Raw genomic sequence first — 9,867 nt, 5'->3', positions numbered from 1 at the left:
AAAACATCTTTTCATTCTTTTATCTACCATGAAGTAATTCATTGCTATGTGGGCAGAGCCTATCACAGAGCTTCCTACACAGCATCAACTCACTTAATATTTTCTGACCAAGTGGGAATGAAATAGTTGGTTTAGAGGGTCATTAGAAAGTACTTCAGAGAATTCTGGTATGCCTTTTACAGAAACTTGAATTTTGTGGGGGACTATCCCTGTAGACCTGTAATTACTATATAGTAATATAATAATAGCATTTATTAATCAATGCTCCTGGTAAAGCATTTGGCTTTTCTTTTTATCCTTTTTGCTAATTTTAATATCTGAGTTGTTATATGAATTACAGCCAAAAAATGGTGCTCCAAAATATTTTCTACTCTTTTTTTTTGTTTGTTTCATTTGTAATGTTACGTGCAGTTTGATGAATTTGCCTTAGGACAAAAGAACAAAGTTCAAATCCTTCATGAAACAAAGATATAAATTCCTAGCAGCAGAAATTAGTAACACAGTATGATGCCATCTGCAAAATTTTTCTCTTTGCAGCCCACACCAACAAAAAATAAAAGATTAAGTATTTTCTTAGTGCCTGGCAAATTGGCAAAAAGTATCATATTTATAATAGCTGGGAGAAAATACTCTTTCTGGAAACCCAGAAACAATTCTGTTTTGTTATTCTTAAGCATTTCTGTGCAGTGAGTATCTAAAGGAGCAAGTTGAAATTAGAAAGCAGTAAGTAAACACATGGTCATAAACTGAAAAACTTACATTTTGTTTTCTTCATGCAAGAAGTGTTGGATACTTTCTGCTTTCCCTTCCAGATCTACCGTGCACACATGTACTGTTTTTTCCTCATTTCTCACAGGAACAGACTCCAACAAAACTTGGGTTTTCACCAAGTAGGGTTCTTTATGCAGGTGGCAAATGTCAATCTTCCTCAGGACTGGCAGAGGAGAGAAGGACAGAGAGTAAATGAAGAGAAACCTGTAGGCTTTTGTAAATACAATCATTTAATTTTTTCAAACTCTTAAATATAGGGTAGTTTCATGCACTTCCGTGTGAAGAGACCACCAAACAGGCTTTGTGAGAGCAATGAAGCTTTTAATCACCTGGGTGCAGGCGGGCTGAATCCAAAAAGAGGGTCAGTGAAGGGAGAAAGGGGTGGGGTCATTTTATAGGATTTGGGTAGGTAAAGGAATATTATAGTCAAAGGGGGGTTGTTCTCTGTCGGGCAGGTATGGGGGTCACAAGGTGCTCAGTAGGGGAGCTTTTGAGCCAGGATGAGCCAGGAGAAGGAATTTCACAAGACAAAGTCATCAGTTAAGGCAGGAACAGGCCATTTTCACTTCTTTTGTGGTGGAATGTCATCAGTTAAGGCAGGAACCGGCCATCTGGATGTGTACGTGCAGGTCACAGGGGATATGATGGCTTAGCTTGGGCTCAGAGGCCTGACATTCCTGTCTTCTTATATTAATAAGAAAAATAAAACAAAATAGTGGTAAAGTGTTGGGACGGTGAAAATTTTTGGGGGTGGTATGGAGAGATAATGGGCAATGTTTCTCAGGGCTGCTTTGAGCGGGATTAGGGGTGGCGTGGGAATTTAGAGTGAGAGAGATTAAGCTGAAGGAAGATTTTGTGGTAAGAGGTGATATTGTGGGGTTGTTAGAAAAAAACATTTGTCATGTAGAATTATTGGTTATGGCCTGGATATGGTTTTGTGTGAATTGAAAAACTAAACGGAATAAGAGAAAGAGAAAAACAGGTATTAAAGTTCTAAGAATTGGGAGGACCCAGGACATCTAATTAGAGAGTGCTTAAGGAGATTCAGCAATGTCCTGCCAGCAAAGATTATTTATTTACTTCAAGAGTTAAGAGTGGCAGTTTGGGGATAGCACCAGGAGATATCAGCTGTGATGGCTTGGAAAAACAGTGTAAACCAGCAGTGTAAACAAGAGCAGGGCATGTATGAGTAGTTGAGAACGGTGAATAGGAGTATGACTAGACAGAAGATAGTAAGGATGACAAGTTTTTTGGGGCACAGTCTAAGTTGGTCTGGTGTCTGGAATGAGACTGGGACCTAATGAAAAGGAGCGTCTAAACAGGAGCTCAAATGGACTGTACCTTGTAGCATTCCGAGGACAGGCCTGAATTCTGAGAAGGGAAAGTGGTAAAAGTATTGTCCAGTCCTTTTTAAGTTGGTGGCTGAGCTTGGTGAGGTGTGTTTTTAAAAGACCATTGGTCCGTTCTACCTTTCCTGAAGATTGAGGACGGTAAGGGGCATGAAGGTTCCACTGAATACCAAGAGCCTGAGAAACTGCTTGGGTGATTTGACTAGTAAAGTCTGGTCCATTATCAGACTGTATAGAGGTGGGAAGGCTAAACCAAGCAATTATGTCTAACAGAAGGGAAGAAATTACCACGGTGTCCTTCTCAGACCCTGTGGGAAAGGCCTCTACACATCCAGTGAAAGTGTCTACCCAGACTAAGAGATATTTTAGTTTTCTGACTCAGGGCATGTGAGTAAAGTCAATCTGCCAGTCCTGGGCAGGGACAAATCCCCGAGCTTAATGTGTAGGAAAGGGAGGGGGCCTCAACAATCCCTGAGGGGTAGTAGAATAGCAGATGGAACACTGAGAAGTGATCTCCTTGAGGATAGACTTTCATGATGGAAAGGAAATGAGAGGTTCTAAGAGACGGGCTAGCGGCTTGTAACCTACATGGAAGAGGTTATGAAATGACGACAGAATAGAATGGGCCCGTGAGGCTGGAAGGAGATATTTTCCTTGGTCTAAGAACCATTTGCCTTGTGTGGGAAGAGATTGATAGGTGGAAGTTCCAGCGGGGGAGTAGGTGGGAGTAACCGATGTGAAGGAGAAAAACTGGCCGTGAGGGACAGAAGTTGGAGAGCTAGCTGCTTGTCTAGCCACCTTATCAGCATAAGCCTTGCTGTGAGAGACAGAAGTTGGAAAGCTAGCTGCTTGTCTAGCCACCTTATCATCAAAAGCATTGCCTAGAGCAATGGGATCTGATGCCTTTTGATGCCTTTTGCAGTGAATGACCCCAGCTTCTTTTGGAAGTAAAGTGGTCTTGAGCAGACTTTTTATTAAAGAGGCATTAATGATGGAGGACCCTTGTGTAGTGAGGAAACTTCTTTCAGCCTATATGACCACATGGTGGTGCAGAATATGGAAGGCATATTTAGAGTCAGTATAAATATTGATGCATTGTCCTTTTGCAAGAGTGAGGGCCTGAGTTAAGGCAACTAGTTCGGCTTGCTGAGAGGTAGTGGAGGGGGGCAGAGTGGTAGCCTCAATAACAGATGTGGAAGATACTATTGCATAGCCTGCTTTTACTGGTGAGTGGCAATTAGGCCTGGTGGAACTGCCATCAATAAACCAAGTGTGATCAGGGTGAGAAACAGGGAAGAAGGAAATGCGAGGAAATAGGGTGAACGTCAGGTGGATCAGAGACATACAGTCATGAGGGTCAGGTGTGGTATCCGGAATAATGTAGGAGGACGGATTGAAGACCAGGCCAGGAACAATGGTAATTGTGGGAGACTCAACAAAGAGTGATTACAGCTGAAGGAGCCAGGGAGCAGAACGTATATGCCTCAGGTGTGAGGAAGAAAATAGATTTTGGAAATTATGAGAGCTGTAAAGAGTGAGTTGAGCATAGTTTGTGATTTTGAGGGCCTCTAAAAATATTAGGGTGGCAGCAGCCGCTGCACAGAGACATGATGGCCAGCCTAAAACAGTAAGGTCAAGTTGTTTGGACAAAAAGGCTACAGGACACGATCCCGGTCCTTGTGTAAGAATTCCGACTGCACAGCCCTGCACTTTGGCTGTGTGTAATGAAAAGGGTTGGGATGAGTCAGGGAGAGCTAGAGTGGGGGCAGTCTCTAAAGCTGTCTTCAAGGAACGGAAAGAGGAGTGGGGAAAGGATTTAAGATCTATGGGGTCAGCTAGGTTTCCTTTTGTGAGTTTATATAATGGTTTTTTTAGGATGGCAAAACCAGGTATCCGAAGGTGAAAGTTTCTAACCATGCCTAGGAAGGAAAGGAGTTGTTTTGTAGAAGGGGTTGGGGTTTCAGATATTAGTCAGACAGGATCAGCAGGGAGAGCACGTGTGTTTTTATGAGAATTATGCCAAGATAGGAAACAGATGAGGATGAAATTTGGGCTTGACTGAAGTAATGGGGGCTGTCAGTGAAGCCTTGTGGCAGTACAGCCTAGGTAATTTGCTGAGCCTAATGGGTGTCAGGGTCAGTCCAAGTGAAGGCAGAGAGGCTGGGATGAAGGGTGCAAAGGAATAGTAAAGAAAGCATGTTTGAGATCCAGAACAGAATAATGGGTTGTAGAGGGAGGTATTGAGGATAGGAGAGTATATGGGTTTGGCACCACAGGGTGGATAGGCAAAACAATTTGGTTGATAAGGCGCAGATCCTGAACTAACCTGTTAAGTCTTGTCTGGTTTTAGGACAGGTAAAATGGGGTAATTGTAAGGAGAGTTTATAGGCTTTAAAAGGCCATGCTGTAGCAGGCGAGTGATAACAGGCTTTAATCTTTTTAAAGCCTGCTGTGGGATGGGATATTGGCATTGAGGGGGGTAAGAGTGATTAGGTTTTAATGAGATTGTAAGGGGTGCATGATCAGTCGCCAAGGAGGGAGTAGAGGTATCTTATACTTGTGGGGTAAGGTGGGGGGATATGAGAGGAGGATGCGAAGGAGGCTTTGAACTGGGGAAAAGGGCAGCAATGAGGTGTGGCTGTAGCTAATAAGGGAAATGGGCAGGCGGGGATAACTAAAAAAGTGCGTAAAAGAATGTTTTCTAAGTTGGCACCAGAGTTGGGGAGTTTTAAGAGATTTAGAAGCCTGGCCGTCAATACCTACAACAGTTATGGAGGCAAGGGAAACAGGCCCTTGAAAAGAAGGTAATGTGGAGTGGGTAGACTCCATATTGACTAAGAAGAGGACGGACTTACCTCCCACTGTGAGAGTTACGCAGAGCATCTGTGATGGTCCTGTAGGCTTCCGAGGTGATTGGGCAGTGTCAGTCTTCAGCTGCTAAGCGGAGAAGATCTGAGAAGGAATCAGAGAGCCTTGGGCCAGAGTTCCAGGGGCTCTGGGAGTGGCTGCCAGGTGAGTTGAACAGTCTGATTTTCAGTGGGGTCCCACACAGATGGGACTTGGCTTAGGAGGAATCCGGGGCTGTGGGCATTCCTTGGCCCAGTGGCCAGATTTCTGGAACTTGTAGCAAGCTCTTGGGGGAGGAGGTTCTGGAGGAACCCCTTGCAGCTGTGGTTCAGGCATTTGGAGTTCTTTTGTGCTGGAGATATGGCTGGGGTTTGTCTCACAGTGGATGCAAGGAATTGCAACTTAGAAATACATTGCTATTTGGCTGCCTCTACTCTATTATTGTGCACCTTGAAGGTGAGGTTAATTAAGTCTTGTTGTGGGGTTTGAGGGCCAGAATTTAATTTTTGGAGTTTTATTTAATGTCAGGAGCGGATTGGGTAATAAAATGTATATTGAGAATAAGACGGCCTTTTGACCTTTTAGGGTCTAGGGCTGTAAAGCGTCTCAGGGTTGCTGCCAAATGAACCATGAACTGGGCTGTGTTTTTATATTTGATGAAAAAGAGCCTAAACACTATCTAATTTGGGAGAGGTTGGAAAAGAAAAAGGACCATTAACCTTGACTATGCCTTTAGCTCTAGCCATCTTTTTAAGAGGAAATTGCTGGGCAGGTGGGGGAGGGCTAGTCACGGAACGAAATTGTAAGCCGGACCAGGTGTGAGGAGGGGAGGTGATAATAGGATCATAGGGTGGAGGAGCAGAGGATGAGGAAGAATTGGGACCTATCTTGGCCTGGCGAGGAGGGGAGAGGTCAGATGGGTCAGTAGAAAAGGAAGATTAGAAAGACTCAGCGACGCTTGGGGTTGGGACAGAGGGGACAGGCGGGAGGGAAAGAAGGAAGATTTGGGACGAGTTGCATTGGGCACAGAGACTAGGAAGGGACTGATGTGTAAAAGAATTCCTGTACGTCAGGCACCTCAGACTGTTTGCCCATTTTACGACAAGAATTATTTAGATCTTGTAGGATGGAAAAATTGAGAGTGCCATTTTCTGGCTATTTGGAACCACTGTCGAGTTTGTGTTGGGGTCAAGTGGCATTGCAGAAGAAAATAAGGCATTTAGGTTTTAGGTCAGGTGTGAGTTGAAGAGGTTTTAGGTGTTTAAGAACACAGGCTAAGGGAGAAGAAGGAAGAATGTAGGGTGGAAAGTTGCCTATAGTGAAGGAGGCAAGCCCAGAGAAAAGAGAGAGTAGAGAAATGGAGGGAAGGGGTTCGGGGTTTCTTACCTTCCAGAAAAGTGGGAAATGGGTTGGGGTGCAGAAATAAGGGGTTGGGGCACAGAGATAAGAGGTCAGGGTGCAGAAATAAGGGGTTGGGGCACAGATATAAGAGGTTGGGTCATGGAAATAATGGAACAGGGTGCAGAGTTAAGAGGTCGGGGTGTGGAAATAAGGGATTGGGGTGCAGAGATAAAAGGTCAGGGTTCCTGCCTCTCCCCTAGAAAAGCAGGACTTGCTGCTAAGGGTGAAGGGGCAGGGGTTGAGGGGTTCTTACCCCTCCCCCAGAAAAGCAGAGAAGGGGTAGAGACATGGAGAGAAGGGGTTGGGGTTCTTGCCTCTTCCTTAGAAAAGCGGGACTTGCCGCTAAGGGTGAAGGAGCAAGGCAGGTGTCCCTGTGTGGTCTGACAGCTCTGAAACCTGGGTGAATAATCAGAGAGGTGTCCCTGCAATGATTAAACACCAAGGGAAGGCTGCCTTCCCAGTCTGTGACCAGAGCCGGAGTTTTGGGTCCACAGATAAAACGTGTCTCTTTTGTCTCTACCAGAAAATGAAAGGAATTGAAATTAAGAGAAGGGAGAGATTGAAGTGTGGCACCAAGATTGAAAGGATAAAGAGGTTGAGGGATAGTGAGGGAGGTTGGAGAAGAGAGTAAAAAGAGGCTGCTTACCGGATTTGAAATTGGTGAGATATTCCTTGGGCTGGTGGGTCTGAGGACCAGAGGTCGTAGGTGGATCCTTCTCATGCAGCAAAGAGTAGGAGGAAGGACAACGGATTGATCTCCTAAGGGAGGTCACCCAATCCCCGGTTTCGGCACCAAATTTCATGAGCATCCATGTGAAGAGACCACCAACCAGGCTTTGTGTGAGCAATAAGGCTTTCAATCACCTGGGTGCAGGCTGGCTAAATCCAAAAAGAGAGTCAGCAAAGGGAGATGGGGTGGGGCCATTTTATAGGATTTGGGTAGGTAAAGGAAAATTATAGTCAAAGGGGGTTGTTCTCTGGCGGGCAGGTGTGGGGGTCACAAGGTGCTCAGTAGGGGAGCTTTGAGCCAGCATGAGCCAGGAGAAGGAATTTCACAAGACATTGTCATCAGTTAAGGCAGGAACAGGCCATTTTCACTTCTTTTGTGGTGGAATGTCATCAGTTAAGGCAGGAACCGGCCATCTGGATGTGTACGTGCAGGTCACAGGGGATATGATGGCTTAGCTTGGGCTCAGAGGCCTGGCAGGTAGTATGTGAATAAGTAAAATGAAAGTTTGACAAGTATATATGGCCATGATTTTTTTTTTTTTGAGACGGAGTCTCACTCTGTTGCCCAGGCTAGAGTGCAAGTGGCATGATCTTGGCTCTCTGCAACCTCTGTCTCCCAGGTTCAAGCGATTCTCCTGCCTCAGCTTCCTGAGTAGCTGGGACTACAGGAGCCCACCACCATGCCCTGGTAATTTTTATATTTTTAGTAGAGATGGAGTTTCACCATATTGGCCAGGCTGGTCTTGAGCTCCTGACCTTGTGATCCACCCACCTTGGCCTCTCAAAATGCTAGGATTACAGGTGTGAGCCACCATGCTTGGCCTGGCCATGACTTTAAAATTAAAACATATACTACAGTTTTTGGAAAAATATTTACAGTTAGGAATACATTCTTTAAAAAACCTTTTAGAAACTGGAAATATAAATCACCATGGCCTGTTTTAGGTGTCCGTTATGTGTATCAGCACACTTCTATCTATTATAATATATGCAAGGATTTATGGCTTTCATTTAAATTCACCTTTCTCCTACTGAAAAGCTTTTGAGAGAAGAAATTATGTCATATCTACTTTTTGTTGTAGCATTTCTCCCTTTAACCATTTCTGGCATATGGTATGTACTTACAAGCTTTTGCTGAATAAATAGATGAACAGTTAATTAAAAGCAAAAGTTTGTGGATAATCATGAAATTACTATAGTTTCTACCCAGTTACTTTTGTATTCAGATAATTCAGTGTAATCATTGGGTTACAACCACAGCAGCAGAAACAATGAAGTGAATCTTCAAATCAGTATGCAACCCTGAATAAAGCAACTTAATTCAAAATTGACTGTGTTTCACAATGTGTAGGCAAATTGTGTGTTTCTTTTTTCTTTTTTATAAGTATACCAGCACTTCTGGGTGCAAACTCATGCCTCAGGATGCTTACAATAATCAGATAGATCTGTGTATTGGGGGCAGTTAAATGCATTAATGGCATGATCCATGACCATCATCCAAAGCATGGAGATAGTAAAAGACATATACCTGCTAATCTAAATCAGTAAAAGAAAATAACCTGTATATTTTCCCTGCTTTCAAAAGGAGTGCAAAAAAACATCATCTCTCAGCAAATCAAAACCCTCATACGCCTCCATCTTTTCCTTTCAAATATTAGTATTAAATGTTTAAGGAGAAAAAAGGTCATTTGTCACTATTATAAATCAATTTGATTTAAGTTTTCCTCTTGCTTTTCTGGAAGAAGTCTCAAATTTGATGGGTAATGAAGTGAAATAGTCAATGCCAAAGGCTCAGTTACTCTGCATGGTTTTTATTGTAATAGCATCCACAAATGTGTATGTCTAGCTTTAAAACTAATCACTAAAGCACATCTTTTAAAATGCTTTAGTGCAGAGACAGCAATGAAAAGGAGAGATCTCAAATTATTCTGAGTAGAAGTAATTCAGAATATTTTTCTTGAAATTGGGCATATTTTAGTGAAACATTTACAGCCCTAGGGCTCTAGGAAATGTTTTTAATGGGAATAGTACACTTAAAAAACAAAAAATCTTATTTTTTCTCTGTGATTGTTTATACAATTTTGACTCAGTAATATTATTAGGACAATAAAATAATTAGTAAAATAAAACATATATGATTAATTGAAGTGATAGCCTTCAAATGTGGACACACATGAGCAGCTATAATCATCACCACTTCATGATCATAGCTCACTGTAATCTCAAACTCCTGGTCTCAAGGGATCCTCCCACCTTAGCCTTCTAAGTAGCTAGGACTACAGGTAAACACCACTTTCATGCGCGTCCCTGTGAAGAGACCACCAAACAGGCTTTGTGTGAGCAATAAAGCATTTAATCACCTGGGTGCAGGTGGGCTGAGTCTGAAAAGAGAGTCAAGGAAGGGAGATGGGGTGGGGCCGTTTTGTAGGATTTCGGTAGGTAAAGGAAAATTACAGTCAAAGGGGGGTTGTTCTCTGGCAGGCAGGAGTGGGGGTCGCAAGGTGCTCAGTGGGGGTGCTTTTTGAGCCAGGATGAGCCAGGAAAAGGACTTTCACAAGGTAATGTCATCACTTAAGGCAAGGACCGGCCATTTACACTTCTTTTGTGGTGGAATGTCATCAGTTAAGGTGGGGCAAGGCATATTCACTTCTTTTGTGATTCTTCAGTTACCTCCGGCCATCTGGGCATATAAGTGCAAGTCACAGGGGATGTGATGGCTTGGCTTGGGCTCAGAGGCCTGACATTCCTGCCTTCTTATATTAATAAGAAA

At 43.4% G+C, this 9,867-nt stretch overlaps 1 long non-coding RNA gene across 1 annotated transcript; it reads right to left on the bottom strand.

Annotated features, from left to right (window-relative positions):
* Window positions 1-765: 765 nt before the first annotated feature.
* LOC129534682 (uncharacterized) lies at window positions 766-7,279 on the bottom strand. The gene is made up of 3 exons (XR_008681357.2): window positions 7,015-7,279; window positions 4,976-5,072; window positions 766-934 (listed from the first exon to the last, which is right to left on the bottom strand). It is a non-coding gene; the product is annotated as an uncharacterized lncRNA (long non-coding RNA).
* Between the last annotated feature and the right edge of the window lie 2,588 nt (window positions 7,280-9,867).

The sequence above is a fragment of the Gorilla gorilla genome, chromosome 6 (genome assembly GCF_029281585.2).
Source record: "Gorilla gorilla gorilla isolate KB3781 chromosome 6, NHGRI_mGorGor1-v2.1_pri, whole genome shotgun sequence".
In the NCBI taxonomy this organism is placed as follows: domain Eukaryota; kingdom Metazoa; phylum Chordata; class Mammalia; order Primates; family Hominidae; genus Gorilla; species Gorilla gorilla.
This window is presented reverse-complemented; position numbering and strand designations above follow the sequence as displayed.